This window comes from Zootermopsis nevadensis, unplaced genomic scaffold (genome assembly GCF_977971745.1).
Source record: "Zootermopsis nevadensis isolate Lab colony 2312 unplaced genomic scaffold, Znev_1.0 Znev_ptg000010l, whole genome shotgun sequence".
NCBI lineage: Eukaryota > Metazoa > Arthropoda > Insecta > Blattodea > Termopsidae > Zootermopsis > Zootermopsis nevadensis.
Window position 1 is genome coordinate 18,356,163 of NW_028259142.1, and position 16,378 is coordinate 18,372,540.

Genomic DNA, 16,378 nt, shown 5'->3' on the forward strand with positions numbered 1-16,378 from the left:
ATTCGGTGCGAGGGGTTTTTCGTGATTTTACGTAGCAGCTCCAGGTAGATTCTGGGGTAGCACATTAAATAAGCCGCTTCGTTCCACTCACGTCAACATTTCAGCTTAACATGATCATCCGTTAGACTCTGTAATTGTCTCTTAATAAACCAATATTCAAAATATGCCAAACCGTGATATCCAGCTCTCCCCATGCACAGCCAGTCACCAACATACTGTTATCTGTTGCGTACTACGTACGGCGTTAGCCGTTTTATGAGATATCCTGCCTACAGCATGACTTCTAAGCACTTGTCAACATGCTGTGTTTGTTTTAATTACGTCTTTGTATTTTGAATGGTGTTTATTGCAATAAACACCAGTACATATGTTTTCTTTTTGCATTTGATTTGAGTATCATTCTCACTAACTGCATAGTACAGTCTTTATTAAAAACTGTAGAATGTGCTGATTAAGAAATTTCGCGCTGTTTTATGGAATCCGAAAGTTCATCACATGTTCACCAAACCCGTCATTGGATCCTATCCTGACGCAGTTGATTCAAGTCCACTGCTACACAACCTTTTATGGTAAGATCTGTTTTAATATTGTCCTATTCTGTGCTTAGGTCTCTAATACAGTCTCTTCCCTTGAGGTTTTTCGGACAAAATTCTGGATGCTTTTCTCATCTTCCCCTATGTCCGGCCCAACACCTTTGGCGTTATTTATTTATTTTATTTATTATTTATTTATTTATTTAGTGTTCTGTCTGACTACAGGTCCATATGAACAGGATCCTTCCATCCTTTTCTCGGACTGGGACCTGTTCATATATGTTCTGAGGACGTAGAATCCCGGAACAGCTACCGTTAACTTCAGCGTGTGAATGCAAAGGGTTTATGGAGGTGTCAGGAATTAGCAGATAATTTGCAGCATCCGCTCCAATCGGCGCAAGGTTTATTTTGAATGTCCCGCTAGTATGAATCTCACGGGCTGCCTGACTGAAGGTGCACGAGAGTGTCATCGAAGAGCGGAGACGCCCAGAAATAATCTCCATATAAAATGTGTAATGTCTCAGATAATAAATTTCCCGTTAGTTAACGGGAAATTTACTATCTTTTAATGAATTTTCACTTAAAGAACTAATTTCAAGAAACGGGCTGTATTCGTAAAATAGATGTTAGTACGCCTATATATTACAGTAAAGGGTACGGAAATTTATAATCACGGGTCATGCGTCTAGAAAGGGTGAAGCTGTGTCCCAGAGGATGTAGTTAATATTACAGGATTATCTTGTGAGCGTGGGACCAGAAAACTGTTTTCAGCAAGCCTCTGATATATTCCTATTCATTATTTCATGGAACTTACCTTGTGAATGGAGATCAGACTATTAAATATTTGCTATTTGAACCTAAGAGGGGGTAAATAAACATGTAATTGAGGGCGTTATAACGAGGAAGAATTTTTCACAATTTCGATTTTTGAGATGTAACAAGGTACGAGGAATTGTCCGCGAGGCTGATTTTACATTTGGCTCAATCATTACCGTTCAGTCTCCACACGTCCAATTATTATTATTATTATTGTTGTTGTTGTCATAATCTGTGGTTTATCATGTTTTTAAATCCCATTTGTCCGCATGTTTCAGTTGTAGAAACGCTGGACGGATTTTGGTAAAATTATATGGGACGTTATGTCATTGGAGGCCACCCCACTGCCACACGTTTTAATTTTCCATGATTGATAATAAGAAGGTACGAACTTGTAAATTGGGAGTGGCATATCGTTACCTAATACAGAGTCTTGATTTGATGTGTGGCAACAGTTACTTCAAAACATGTAATTTTTTTTAAAAGTTAACACCTCATTAAAATGTAAAACAACATTTCTGTCGCGCTAAATTCTTATATTTCAGTTTGACATTGATAACAAATGAACCACTGCAGCCAGGAACATGAAATTTGGCACGTGGAAAGATCGTTGAACATACCTACAAATCATGCATGAGATAACTGGTTGTAAGTCATGGCGACGTTGCGAAAGTTTGACGATATATCCCTCAGACTTAATGTAGACAGAATTTGTGCCAGTATATAATAAATCCTTCCAAAGACGGTTGTGATGTCTTCATTGTGAGTTTATTTTACCCACTTCGTGGGAAGAGAGCGTTACATTGACATATCAACGATTACAATTGCTACTGTGGTCATAAACGCGAGACAGCCTTTGTGTAGGAATGTTTATTTGTAAAAATGCAATTGCTTGTTACTGTTGGTCCGAAGGACAAAACGTAATAGCACGTGTTTTAATTATAATATGGCGACATCTTCGGCTTTTGATGTTGCTGTGATGTTTATCTTCTTGAATGTGTTGAGAGCAGTATCAGCATTATGTAATGCTATAATACTGCAGCTGTTTAATGCAGCTAACCGTTTTATGATGTTACGTAATTCCCATGGCTACGTCATAAACATGAAGACCTTGGGGTCACTGAGAAACCTGACCTTCTTCATTGCTAATAGGTTCCTTTAGGAAGGCACAGGGAATACTGGTCAAATCTCTAAGAACTGTCTTCAGACTAACCGGCTTGGGAGGTTAAAGAAGCCACTCTTGATCCTACAATTTCTCGTTGTGTTTGATCGGCAAGACCTGTTTTTCAATCGACGGTCCGCAAATTCTACGTAGCGTGAAGTATATAAGTCTGTTGTCGTTGAAACATGTGATTATGAATTCTATTTTATTATTTAATATATCTTCCTGCATAGTTTTTAATAGAGAGTATTTATTGTGGGTGATTTTGACGTCTCTAACGTTTTTAAAACTAACAAAGGCGTTAATTTTTAAATTGTAAGTAGAGTACGTTTTTAGAGGAGCTGTTAATAGTCTGAATCGTAGGCTGTTGTTTGTGAAAAAGTAGGACTCGCGGAAAACTATCTGCTGTTTGTCGGCTTGCAAATCAGAGGATAATATGAGCTCCTTTCCTAGTTTCTCGACTTTTACAAGTGGCAGAAAATTCAACCGTCGTTTATATAATAAATCGGCGGTTTGTTTCCGGAACCCGACAGCTACAAATTATTTTTTTTTATTTTAGTAAAAAGAATGATCCGTGAAGGCCGGAAATGTTCTGCATGAAGTTTGATTGTTAACATTTGAACCAGGTACGAACCTGGTTAGGACGCGAACTTTATCTGTGCAAAGAGGCCAGTGCCGGGATCTTGCAGGCCTGCTGGTGTAATCGAAAGAATAGTGATTGTGTGCGTGCGTGCCCAGTGGGGGGGGGGGGGGGGGGGGGTAAGTTTGCTCTCTGACACAGATGGAAGTAACTTTAAAAGGGCAAAACCTCGTAGACAGAGAAATAGAAACTATAAAAACAACGAATAAATTGAATCTAGATATACAACTTTCTTAATCGAATGATAACATCCTCGATCTTTCTTTTTTTAAATGTCCAGACAACTCTTATCTGCTATTCTGGAAGTCTTGGATTTGTTTTACGACATTGGTGAGGAAGGGGGTGATGGGTGATGCGTGATTGGCTGCTTCCCTGTTGCGGAGATGATAACTGGTTCAGAGGTCACTTATCTCAGCTTTAATTCGCGTTGCTGATTTCCACGGAGTCTCCCACGGCGCTAAGAACGACAGATCGTAATGAGTTTGTATTTAATCTTTTGAAGCACGAAGCCCATCAAAATAATATTTTTTAAAAAAACAGTTCCTTTCTCAGAGAGAATTAAGTGCGTCTTCATTACAAGGATAAACCGGGTCACACTCTTTTGACAAAATTACCGAGTTCCTGAACTTTAAAGAAGCGGTACATATACTTACCGCTGGGTTTTAAAGGATTATCGACGCTCTCTCGACAACCATAACAGTGAAGTGTTTCAAATATTATAAGCGAAACTGTAGAGTACATACAAATTAATTACAGCATATATTGCCTATAATTTATTTATTTGGTGTTTATTTAACAACATTGTCAGTATCGTAAAATTAAATGGAAAGGCAATGGAAGGAAACAGTCGTGATATAATTGAAGATACTATCCAAATACTTGCATGGAGAGATTGAGAAAAACCACGAAGAACCTTGTGATAGCCGGTGTCCTGGCCGAGTTTTGAACTCGGGACCACCGAAACACGAAACAGGGATGCCAATGACTGACCGCGACTGCGGTAATATGTTCAGAATGAAGGCAACAAGAGGGAAGTAGACATTGCAGAACAGAGCAATCGGGCGGAGAGACCCTGGACACCTGAAGAAAGGATTGACATGTCACATGCGAGTTTAGGAACGGGCAAGGCAATTAGGTCTAATCCTGCAAAGTTCATGATGATTGTTTTGATGATAATTACACCGAGGACATGGTCATGCATTCTACATATCGTAACAAGGAGAGCTGCTTTTCGCCATTATTCTGGATCTTAGGTGGACGTGGGATCAAGGTTTCATATTCCGAGCCAAGGATAGTATATAATTTTGTGGCGATTAACATACGAGAACAGAGTATTAATGTCTGGTAAGAAAAGGGGATGGAAACCTTTCGAATGATTGAATAATTACATTAAATGTTACACATAAGTAATTGAACAATTTATCTGTACATGAATTGAATATTTATGTGTGCGTAGTCTGTGTGAGTTTTTGACAGTGTTTGATAGACTTCTGGATGTACAGGTAGTTTTGACAGAAATCTTTACTTCAGATTCAATTCCCAGGGCCTTTCGTGTTTTGTTCAAAGTAACATTTTTGGATGTAGTGTTTAAAAATGCATAAAGAAATATAGTGTAGCCCAATTTGTGAATGCAATGTAATCCTGGAGTCTCGGGTTCGATTTCCGGCGGTGCCCGAATTTATAACTTGTGTTGGGCAAGGCCGTGGTCTAGGCAACACGGAGTTTTCCTCCGTGGCATCCCAACAATTACTCCATTCACACACAGAAGAAGGCAATGGCAAACCACTTCTGGATCATCTGCCAAGATCGTATATGAACAGGTCCCAGTCCGAGAAAAGGATGGAAGGATCCTGTTCATATGGACCTGTCGTCAGACAGAACACTAAATAAATAATAATAATTAGTTTTACAACAAAACACTTTATTCACAACAAATGAAAATCAAGGCCAATAACGTAACACTACACTGCGATCAGTATGTTCGTATCAAGTTTTGTGAATATCCAAATTGTATCAAATATTATTACGGGGACAAACAGAAGTACCTACATAATTCCATAACATAATTCTATTTTTTGTTCTTTGCAATAACTGCACGAAAGGAACTAGCAATTAGAAAGTCGTATCGGTACGTTTGTCAGCTTTTTTCTTAGAAAAGAACTACTGGGCGAATTTATATTAAATATTTATTGGGGGTATCTACATAAAAAGTTATCTGGAGAATCTTATTTTAGTTCGTATTGCTTTATTATGATTTTCTGGTTACATAAAGCTGTAATTCCTGCTTTCTGTTAATGAAATTGTAGCGAACCAAACCCGCATTCAGAGCACATTCAATATGCAACTAAAATGTAAGATCTTGTACAGACTGTGGCTGTGTTTACCCTCCATTGCTGGAATCGAAATAGTTATACCGGCCACAGAGCAAATTATGGAAAGCTTTTTTATGCTGGGGGGGGGGGGGGGGGTTGCATTACGTAACCAAGCAATAATGTAATGCAGGATTGCCTGACCGACAGTCCCTTGACAGGGTTCGTGAATCGCGAACAGAACATGCGAGAAATTTAAGCTCCTTGACTCTACAGTGACTCGTGCGTTACTTATCAAACTATTACTTAGAGTTCCTTCGTACTGTTAGGACCGTGAAGTCACGGAGTTTAAAGTTGAATCGGGCTTAAGTGAAATGGGCAAGGTAAGAAACAAATACAGAATTTTGGCGGAGAAACATCTTCTAAAGATGGAAGGTGGTAGAGGAAATCTTGATTGAATAAGAAGTGCATGGAATTGGTTGGGAATGGTGTATAACGACGTAATTTGGTTTTAGGAGTGCTGTTGGGTCTTTGGGTTCCGTCACCACGGAGTTAGTTACATCAGTTTAGAATTCACGACCCGTAATGTAACTTTATTTTTGGCATGTGTTTTTGACTGGTATTCATATTAACTTAACACTTCATATTCTTATGTATTTTTTTCATATTTGTATGTTCTTTTCACATGAAGTGCACAAAATTAATTAATTACCGGAGTAATGTCGATTAATTCACATGTTTTATCTCCGATACTACTTGATGGATTTTAATGAAATTTTTAAGAAATGGTACATGGACGGCAGTCTGGCGAACTTAATTCCAGTCGTTATCGGTGTCCATCAGAAGAGTAACCTTTGCATGAAGCGTAGATGGAACTCATAAATTTGTCCACTATGTAATGCAGTAACCATTGAGGCCCAGAATTTTTGTTTTAAACGATTTTTTGTGGTAATTTGTATTAAACTACCGGACATAGTCGAGTTGTTGGTAAGCAAAAGTTATCGTAGAAAGAATGTTTTTTTTTAATTTTATTTTTAAAAAAAGTGCGTAGAGACATAGTGAAACGAACTGAGGAAGAAGACCATTTTGAAGTTATAGGCTCAGATGGGAGGATGATATTAAAATAGATCTTAAAAAATGGCCTTGAAGGTGTTATATGTCGTAGGAACCAAGATCTTGTGTACACTGTAATGACCCTTCGGGTAGGATATCTTGAATAGCAGCGCGATTAACAGATTCACAAGAAATATTTTTCTCCATGGAGGTTTTTTTTTATTTGTAGTGTTCTGTCTGAGGACAGGTCCATATGAACAGGATCCTTCCATCCTTTTCTCGGACTAGGACCTGTTCATATACGTTCTTGGCAGATGATCCAGAAGTGGTTTGCCATTGCCTTCTTCTGTGTGTGAATGGAGTAATTGTTGGGATGCCACGGAGAAACCGGGGAAGCCCCCGGAGGAAAACTCCGTGTTGCCTAGACCACGGCCTTGCCCAACACAAGTTATAAATTTGAACACCACCGGGAATTGAACCCGGGACCTCGAACTTAAATAATGAAATTGGCATTTTTTACTTCTAGGATCTATATATATTCCCGTTGAAAAGTGTTCTGTTATTTTGATACTTTATGCATTAAACACACGAATTAACGAAATAGCAGTAGACATAGATTGCTTCTTCAGTGAAAACAGAGCATGGTGGCCCATCTATCAAATCAGAGACATAGCAGACCGAGACACGGAGAAAAATGAACGAAAAGATTTTTTTGTGTAAGATGTATGGCTGGGAACAGAGCACTTGCCTGAAGGGGTTTCTTCAGGATAGTAATGAAACTGAAGGACAACAGCGTGTTTCGTCACGCGTCTGGCATCCAGAATATCCGTTTCGTTCTTTCTATGTACCTCTATTATTTCTCATACGGGTTTTGAATGTGATATTTCGTTCCAAAAGAACAAAGTGCTGTTGAGAATATTTTGATTTAAGGAAGAGGACGTAATGTGAGGCTGAAGGAAACTACATAATGAGTAGGTTAATAATTTGTACTCTTTAATAAACAGGATGATCAAATGAAGGAAGAAATGGGTGGGGCATGCAAAGAGGAGAAATGCACTAAATATTTCAGTCGGAATACTGCAAGGTAAGAAACCAGTAGGTGTTATATGTATGATAATGTTAATAAGAATTTTAGTGAAATAGGATCTGAGTATGGTGACGCTGTCTTCAGCCCTGAGGATGGAGACAGCGTGTTTTCTTGAAACGTTGCTATCTACGTACGAGTCTGCAGAATGTCGCGATCCAGTAAAATTTCATTCTCATCGCCGTTAGAACCCCAGATCTCACATAGGTTTTGGGTGTATGGACTGGTTTTAACTGGTTAAATATAGGCTTCTGCTAATACTTTGCTGTTCCATAAAAGCTATGATTTGATGAGCGAATATCAGCTTTTAAAAAAAAAGCGCCTCGCACCACGGAGTTAGAGAGTTGTGCAGACGGAAGTGAAGGTTAATTGACAAGTTGCTGATGTCATGTCTGTTGGACGTCGTGTCACTCAACTGTCAGATTGCAATATGGGCTGTAATATAGGCCTAATGACAGCTTTAAAAAGTAGAGTGGGATAGGTTACTGGCATCCAAAATAGTTCGTAACAAAATAAATCATAAGGAGGTTAAAGTAGGAGGCAAAGCGGCTAGCCAAGGCTGTTCAGTTAGTGAAGTGACTGTCTACGCCCTGGACGACAAGATTTCTGTAGCAGTTGGGATCTTCTCATTCCGGGTCTGGGGTCCATCAAGCCTCCTGTCCTGTAGGTTTCGAGGATTATTCCTTCGGGTAAAGGCGACAGATCGTGAAACTAGTCATCACCTCCGACTCTTCTGAGGTATGGAATGAATGGAGCTTTGCCTGTACGAAAACAGTTCACTAGCATGTTGCGATGCTTAAGAATAGAGACAAATTTACAGAATATCTTCTGTTGGTAAACACGCCATGAACGTGCATTGGGGTATGGAGGCAAAGCTCGAAACAAAACACACCCATTTCTATTTTAATTTTTACGTATTAATTATTGTACTTTGCAGTTTTTGGTATGAAATATATTCTGGTCGTGGTTGAGTTTTTGACACTAAAAGCTTCTTGTTCGAGAGAACAGCGATTCAGCGTCGGCCTTAAGACTTTGGAATCGACACACTATTTACCTGTTATCGATTTTAATATTGTCATTCCGTCTATCCCCTTGTCTTCCAAGTTGTTTCCTCCCCTTCAGGTTTACCGACTACATTTTTGTTCAAATTTCTTCTTATCTGTCCCTTGCATGCTGTAGGCCACGCTCTCACACCGTAAGGGAATCACCAAGTCTCCTGGGACTCATTCATATGGCGGAGCGTGGTAACTTTCACAATACAACCTTCGGATAACTGTTTTAAAGCATGATAGCCCCGTTTTAATCATGCGTCATGTCTGCTCATTGTCACCTTAATGCCACGGATACAATACTTGATGTAGGTTTATTTCAGATTCGCACCGTCATTTTATTAATTGTCTATAGCGCATGTAAGATTACTTCGTATTAAATTCTTGTTCAGATAGACCTTATTTTGTTTCAAATTCGATAACACGTCTCCATAGAGCAGTGTTATTCAACCGATGTGCTGAGACATTTTGAAGTCAAATTCGTTTCTGCATTTAATATTGTTGTATAATGTATGGTAATAGCAGTGAGATCTTGTTCTGCCCTGTAGGATTTGAGGTTTTTTACGGCGGTGAATCTGAAGATGGCTGTCTTCTGGGTTGTTCACCGTGTAGTCTATCGTCCTGATGATGGAGGCACCATTGATCTCTGAAACGTCGGTAAACGTCTAGAACTGGATCCACCGATTATGGCCGATGACCTTGTAGGGAGTGCCTAGTATGCGGACCACTCAATGAAGGAAGGAGTTTCCGTCGGTCAGTACAGTCTGTGTCATTGCAGCAGTGTATAAGCCTGATAATTGTTGTCTTCTGACTGTGCTGTGTTAACAGCATGACACATGTTCGTTGCAATCTCCTTTCTGGTCATTGATAACGCACTGTATCACAACACTCAGACAGACAAACCACCGACGTCTAACTCAAAGAAGGACGAAATTAAAGCCTGGCTATTGGAAAGAAACATCCCATTTTGTGACATGTTGAAAGCTCAACTGTACGATTTAATCAAATTAAATAAGTCAAAGCACAAATATTATGTGATTAATCAGATTTTAGAAGACAAAGAACGTACATTCTTCGTCTGCTGAGACTTAAGCCCGGCCATCCCGATTTAAAAGCCCATTGAACTTATTTGGGCAGATGTAAAATAATGGTTGCAAGGAAGAATACAATATCGAGCATCTGTGTCGCCAGAGATTCGAAGAAATTGGGCAAGAGGAATGGGATAATTTATGTCGGCATGTGGAAAAACCTGAACAACTCTATTATGAGCAAGAAGGCATAATCGAAGACGGTATTGAACGTATTATAATTGAAGATAATGGAGTGAACAACAGCAGCTGTAGTGATGAATCGAGTGATATGTCAGAAAGCGATGGTCTCTGAGGACCGAAGAGTTGTGAAGAGGACCGAAGAGTTGTGAAGAAGATAAAATTATCTAATACAGTCTGCAGTGTTAATTTTCTAGTGGTGTGTAGTGTAGTGAAATAGACTTTCCTGTGTTACATAACGTGGTGATATTTTATTTCGAGTGTACTGTACGAGGCCTCCTGCCATCCGTTCTGGTAAGTGACTCGCTCCGAGGTTCCAATTCACAAAGTTCAGAGGCCAACAACGCTGGAACGCAGTATACCAGACTACACGGCGAACAACCCAGAAGACAACCACCTTCTTGTTCTGCCCTGTTTTGACATCTCATCGACTTCTACCATTGCCATTTACTCATTGTCTTTCAATACCTAATAGACGTTACGCACGATTATATTCGATGGAGCCTACGCTAAAAGGATGCCGCGTGGTTTTAAATTTTTTTTTATTCCAAAGAGTGAAGCCCCTATTTACGTGAAGTTTAGAATCAACTATGTTGTCAGTTATTTTGGAAAATGTACAGTTGTATTTTGCCGGTATTTTATCTTTGATATGATAAAGATTTTGCGAAACAAAAAAGAAAATAATTTCTGACTCGTGTGTAATGTGATTAGCATTTCGGCGACATATATTTTTATGTTCGTCAATTTAACATAAAATCCAATGAATCCTAAATTCACGTAATAGTGGTTAGCATTCCTATTTCTTATTCGGGAAGTCCCGATTTGAAATCTCGGTTCAAAGCTATCGTGACTGAAGATTTACGTGTTTTGTCCCAGTCCCTCCAGGTAAATGTTCGGATAGTTCTTTGAATAAAGGCACGACCGCTTTGTTCAATATTCTTTACAACTAAGTATTCATTAATCGTCCAATCGTTCGATTCTGTATAGTCTGAGCTTAGAGAGCGTTGTTACGTAAACTGTGAGATACCAAAATAAATTTTGTTTGGTGCATGCAGAGACCTGTTTGGGGGAAGTTTTTAAGCACTCATAATTTCTGATGGGCATTCAGCGTGTCCTTCCCTTGTCAGTAAGACATTGCCTTGTCACGTGATGCTGAAATGTCATTGAAACTGCCCCTTTTGTCGTCCTATCTGTGCTGTGATAAATCAGCATTAAACCGATCGAGGGGCTTAATCAAGCAAATATGTCACGTCTCCTTCGCTAACGGAATTGTACATTATGTATCATTTTCTAACTTTCTCATTGGAATGTGGTATATTTGCATATAATTGTATTTGATTCGTTTTCTTTTTGTAAAGTGAAGTAATTACATGACCGAGAGAGACGTTTGACGAGTCTTTGTTCTTCAAACACTAATCCCTTAAACGTCCATTTATCCCTTCATTCATTCTCCCTTTGTTTCGTTATTTGGTTTCGCTTTCTTTGTATGTTTCATGCTATTATTTTATTATTATTATTATTTAGTGTTCTGTCTGACGACAGGTCCATATGAACAGGATCCTTCCATCCTTTTCTCGGACTGGGACCTGTTCATATACGTTCTTGGCACATGATCCAGAAGTGGTTTGCCATTGCCTTCTTCTGTGTGTGAATGGAGTAATTGTTGGGATGCCACGGAGGAAAACTCCGTGTTGCCTAGACCACGGCCTTGCCCAATACAAGTTATAAATTCGGGCACCGCTATCACACTTAAAATAGCTGATCTTAACTACTAAAATTTTCTTGTATTTGTGGTCTGTGTGTTTGAGAAGATTCTCGTCTTGTATTTAGGAGGTACAGGATTCGAGCCTCAAGTAGTGCTGCCAGTTGTCTTGAGTGAGGTTATTTGTAGTTGTATTCAGGTACTCCAAGCAAATGCCAAAATATTACCTTTCAGATCCTAGTTTATTTATCTTTCATTATCTTATTCCCACAAACTTAACGCGGTATAGCCCGTTTAGTTGAAAGATCAGTTTTAAATAATTTAAAAGCTTCCACTGCACACCCATCGCACCTCGTGTGTCAATCCTGCGTTAGATGATCAGAAGATAGTGTCATAAGGCCATCAGCATTTTCGGTCTTGGTGCTGGGTGCGTCTAGTTGAAAGAGTGAGGCGTTGCTGTTACCATAGGTGTTCTTTGCGGTGTATTGACCTTGCGTTGATGATCAGAAGATAACGTCGTAAGACCATTAGCAATTACGGTCTATGTGCTGGGGGCGTAAAGTTGAAAGGTCAATGTTGGGGTGTAGTTAGGTCTTGGTATAGCCATAGTTATTCTGTGTTCAATAAATTGAAAACAAAATGTCATTCATTTTCTCTTGCACGACTTGGCTGTCACTGGCCAGGAATAAAGAGGAATGCAGACCTCGGAACAAAATCCACAAGGTCGCTCTCTCTTGCTGTTAGGATCATAATTATTCATGCCACACTGCTTTGACTTGTTCGATTTTTGTCTAAATGGAACAAGGCTGGAAAGATGTACCTAATTGTTGATTTTTTACATGTTATATGAGATTTGAGGTTCTTACGGCAGTGAATATGTTGATGTAAGTGTTATGGATTGTCACGCCGTGTGGACTTGTAGATAACACAGCGTTTTGCATGTACAAGTGTGGGTTATTTTGCGTAGTGGTTCTATTGTGATTATTTGGTGTTTGGGTTTCTGGTTTAACTTGATAGACAGACAAGCCGGAACTACCGCTACTGAGAAGCAAGTTTTGAACTGGTAATGGAATGTTCCTAGTTCACTGCAGTATTGTTACATATGTGTGAAAATGTTGTGAGAGACTCTAAATCAGTTTCTGATCCGCATTGACCGCTTTGTTGTCCAATAGCATTGCTGTGAGTTGTTGTACACACGTATTTGTGCTTTATTTATAAAAGTAGTACAGACATGTTGAAGCGGTATGCAGACTAATCTAGCATCGAGTGAAATAAGGAATTTAATTAATTTTTTAGTTGGATTAGATTACTGTCGCGATTAGTCGTCTTGTTCCCTTCTTATTCATTATGTGTACCGCGATTTACCCTTCACTTGTTTCTGAGAAATATCCTGCAACAAGAAAGCTCCTCAAATGAATACTATCTTCGCACTATTAAAGATGGAGGTTATGAAGATGGCTGTCTTCTGGGTTGTTCCGCCGTGAAGTCTGGTAGAAGTTTACCGACGTTTCGAAGGTCCTTGATGAGCAACAACCCAGCCATCTTCAGAATCACCGCCGTGAAAACCTCAAATCCTACTATGGGGGTTATGTTCTAGAATGGATCTTTTTTTAAGCGCTGAAATTAGTAATTATGATTGTAAGTTATTTGTAAAAGAGACAATATTTTAATAACATACAGAACATAAGCAGATGCAGTATTAATGGCGTTAAATGTGTTTGATTTAAAACACGTAATTTATTTTAACATTTTTTTAAACTAGTTCGCGTACTGGCAACGTTTGTACGGGAAGTTTCTAAATACAATGTACAGTGCTGCTGGCGACAATGCAATGCAAACATGTGCCCCAGTTTTGTGCTTTGCCCTGTGATGAACACTTGTGGATACTAGAAAGAGTCTGCCACGGAACCCAGGGAAGGCGATGAATCATGTGGATCACCCGGACAACGGTAGGCGGTAACAATGAAATCCTCTTATTTCTTGAAAACGGTATGAATAGGGGTATCTGTATCATTACGCAGCGGGGTGTAATCATTTGCATGTACATCTGGGGACGACACCAATCACGTGCCCCCCCGGTTTGACGTCAGTAATAGAGCGTTGTGTAATGTAAGCTATTTGTGCATGTTTTATACGTCTCGATACACCGGAGTGGTAGCTGACTACCTTCTTCTGACAGCATTTTGTAGTAGTATTTCAATACCCATTCTCTTAGAAGAGGAACTCAGGACATACACTTTGAGCTGTAAAGGACTGGAGAAATGACAGAGTTGTATTAAGAATTTTATTTTATGAGAGAGAGATTTTGAAGTTTTCTTCGCCTTATTTTAACTCGATAGTGCAGAGAGTTTCTTGAAACGTTTATTACCCGTCTTTATAAAACCCGTACGTTCATTTTTCACAAAACCAACATATCGAAATAATGTATTGTTTCAATATTTCTAAACCCTAAAGTTGGATGCGACACGTCCCTCAGCCACCTACAAGACCACGGCGTCATAGCTTACAGCACCACAAAGGGAAAGAGCAGCTTAAGCTCCAGACTCACTTCTATCGTCCAGCTCGGAATCTTTTTTCGTGTCGTGTCCTGTTTAACGGCCGTGAAGATTAAAGTATGCAAAACTAATTTCACGTGTTATTTTATATGAATGTGAAACCCTGGATTCTGCTTTGAGAAAAAAACATAGATTCCGGGTACTGAATAGAATATGGGGACCTAATAAAGAGAACGTGATAGAAATATGTAGAAAATAACATGCAGAGGAGCTTCAGGGTTTGTACGCTTTAGTAGGAAATATTAGTGTCATTAAATCAAGGAAGATTTATTGCATGGGTGGAGTACACCAAAATCATGTATAAAGTTTTGATTTCAAGACGTCAATAAAAGAGACAAACTGGGAGACATGAGACATAGGAGTAGATAGTACGATAATATTAAAACGGATCTTAGAGAAATCCAGTGGTTAGTGGCCGTACAAAATGTGTAGATGTTTTGCTTAAATGATATCAAGAATGCATATGCATGTTACTAATCTAATCCTAAAGCCATCACGTAACGCGCCATGTAGGCGTTCAAGGGAGAGGAAAATCGCTCCTCATTCTCAACCACGGCACTAGATGGGGGTGAGTTGTCAGCATCACGCCCCAACCTTGCTTTATCCCCGGCGAAAAGACCCCTGGTACCCATTGGACAGGAGGCTGGGTGGGCCCAGAGCCGTTCTGGACGCAGAGGCTACAAGAAAATCCATGTCGGAGATCGAACCCCTATCGTCCAGCCCATAGTGAGCCTCTATACTGACTGAGCTACCGGGCTCATCACCAACCTCATCAAACCTACCAAACAAAAGCAGCCATTCGCAGTGCTCAGATGCTAAGAGGGTAGATTTACTTGAGTTGGGTTAGGCTCGGCTAGACGCTCATGCGCAATGCTCAGTTTCGTGGCTGATTTGGGTAAGGTAAGGTTAGGTTAGGTTAGGGTTTGTTAAGCTAACCTAGCAATACCGTGGCATTCCGTGGAATGCAGGAACATGCCCGGGAACACAGGAGCATGCTCTTGGTTTCGGGGAAAATCGGGGCATACCATACAACCAGCGTAGGAATAAATGTAGGTATTAACGATCTGCACTCTGAATTGTCCACCTAATGTAATTTTGCTTCATATCGGCCCTATGTAACATCCATCATATATTGATTGTATTAATATCTACGTATTTCTCTTATTTGAAAATCTGACTATGACCATAAGTTTTATACTGTTCTGCCGTTCTATCCACCATTCCTTTGCTTCAGAGGATTAAACCTGTTCGGAACGTTGGGTTAAATTATCTTTTGAAGCGTCCTGTTTTCCCTGGAGTTATAACGGTCCATGACAATGCTCTTCTTTATAACAAGATTCAGAATACCTTCGAATACCTCGTTTATGTGACACTTGCCACCTGAACTCCTCCTGTCATTATGTCAGATGAACGTAACAAGCAAATGAGATCTTCGTCCTCTTTCGATGCAGCTTCACGAGTCCCGGACGCGAATCTTGATCACTAACAGAATTCTGTATAAAAATTGGTTCATTACTTGATTGTAACAATTTGCTTTGTCTTGTTTGCTTGCCTCGTTATAGAATTAGATAACGAAGACATGGCAATGACCTTGGAGGGATGATAATATTCTTATGATATATATATATATATACTGTGTCTGAACAAAACAGACGTCTCTTTATGTAATTCAGTGATAGTGATAAGATTAAAATAAATGCCACTACAGGACATTCACACTTAGAACGTAGAGGAATTACTTTTTGGTTCAGTAAAGTCTTTGCATACGGTGAGCTATGTGAGATTTGAGTTCTTCTCAGTCTTCATGTCGCCATCACGATTTTCAGGTGACATGGTATGAGCCTTTAGCCTGCAATTCTGAATTTTGAAATTCCATAATTCTTACTCCTTCACATTTGGTTGGGGCTCCTTACACTGCTAATTGGCCCTTCTCTGTGCATTTACTTACCTACTATAGTTTACTGAGGAGTTGAGCTCTGTTCTTTCTCATTGGAGGTCTGGCCGACGTATTCCATTTCAAAATTCGTTGTGCTAAATGACTGATGTCCCCTTCCACCACTTGTAGGAGTCGGACTGCAACCAGCAAGTCGGAGCTCACTTCCTCAAAGCAACTAAGAATTACTCGGAAATGTTCTTTGCCCCAAGCGGGATTTCAGCCCGCAGTCTCGGTGTTCGAACTGCATCTGCATGTGACAGTCATTCTAGTC

At 39.6% G+C, this 16,378-nt stretch overlaps 1 protein-coding gene across 3 annotated transcripts in view; it reads left to right on the top strand.

Moving 5' to 3' along the window:
- The window catches only part of cyc (basic helix-loop-helix ARNT-like protein cyc), a 50,338-nt gene that overhangs the window by 932 nt on the left and 33,028 nt on the right, over positions 1–16,378 (top strand). The window contains exon 1 of one of the 3 annotated variants that reach the window (XM_087346689.1): positions 8,182–8,335. The exons of the other annotated variants lie outside the window; for them this stretch is intronic. The gene's annotated coding sequence lies outside the window, so the exon portion shown is untranslated. Of the gene's footprint in view, positions 1–8,181; positions 8,336–16,378 lie in introns of those variants that run through there. 3 annotated transcript variants of the gene reach the window in all.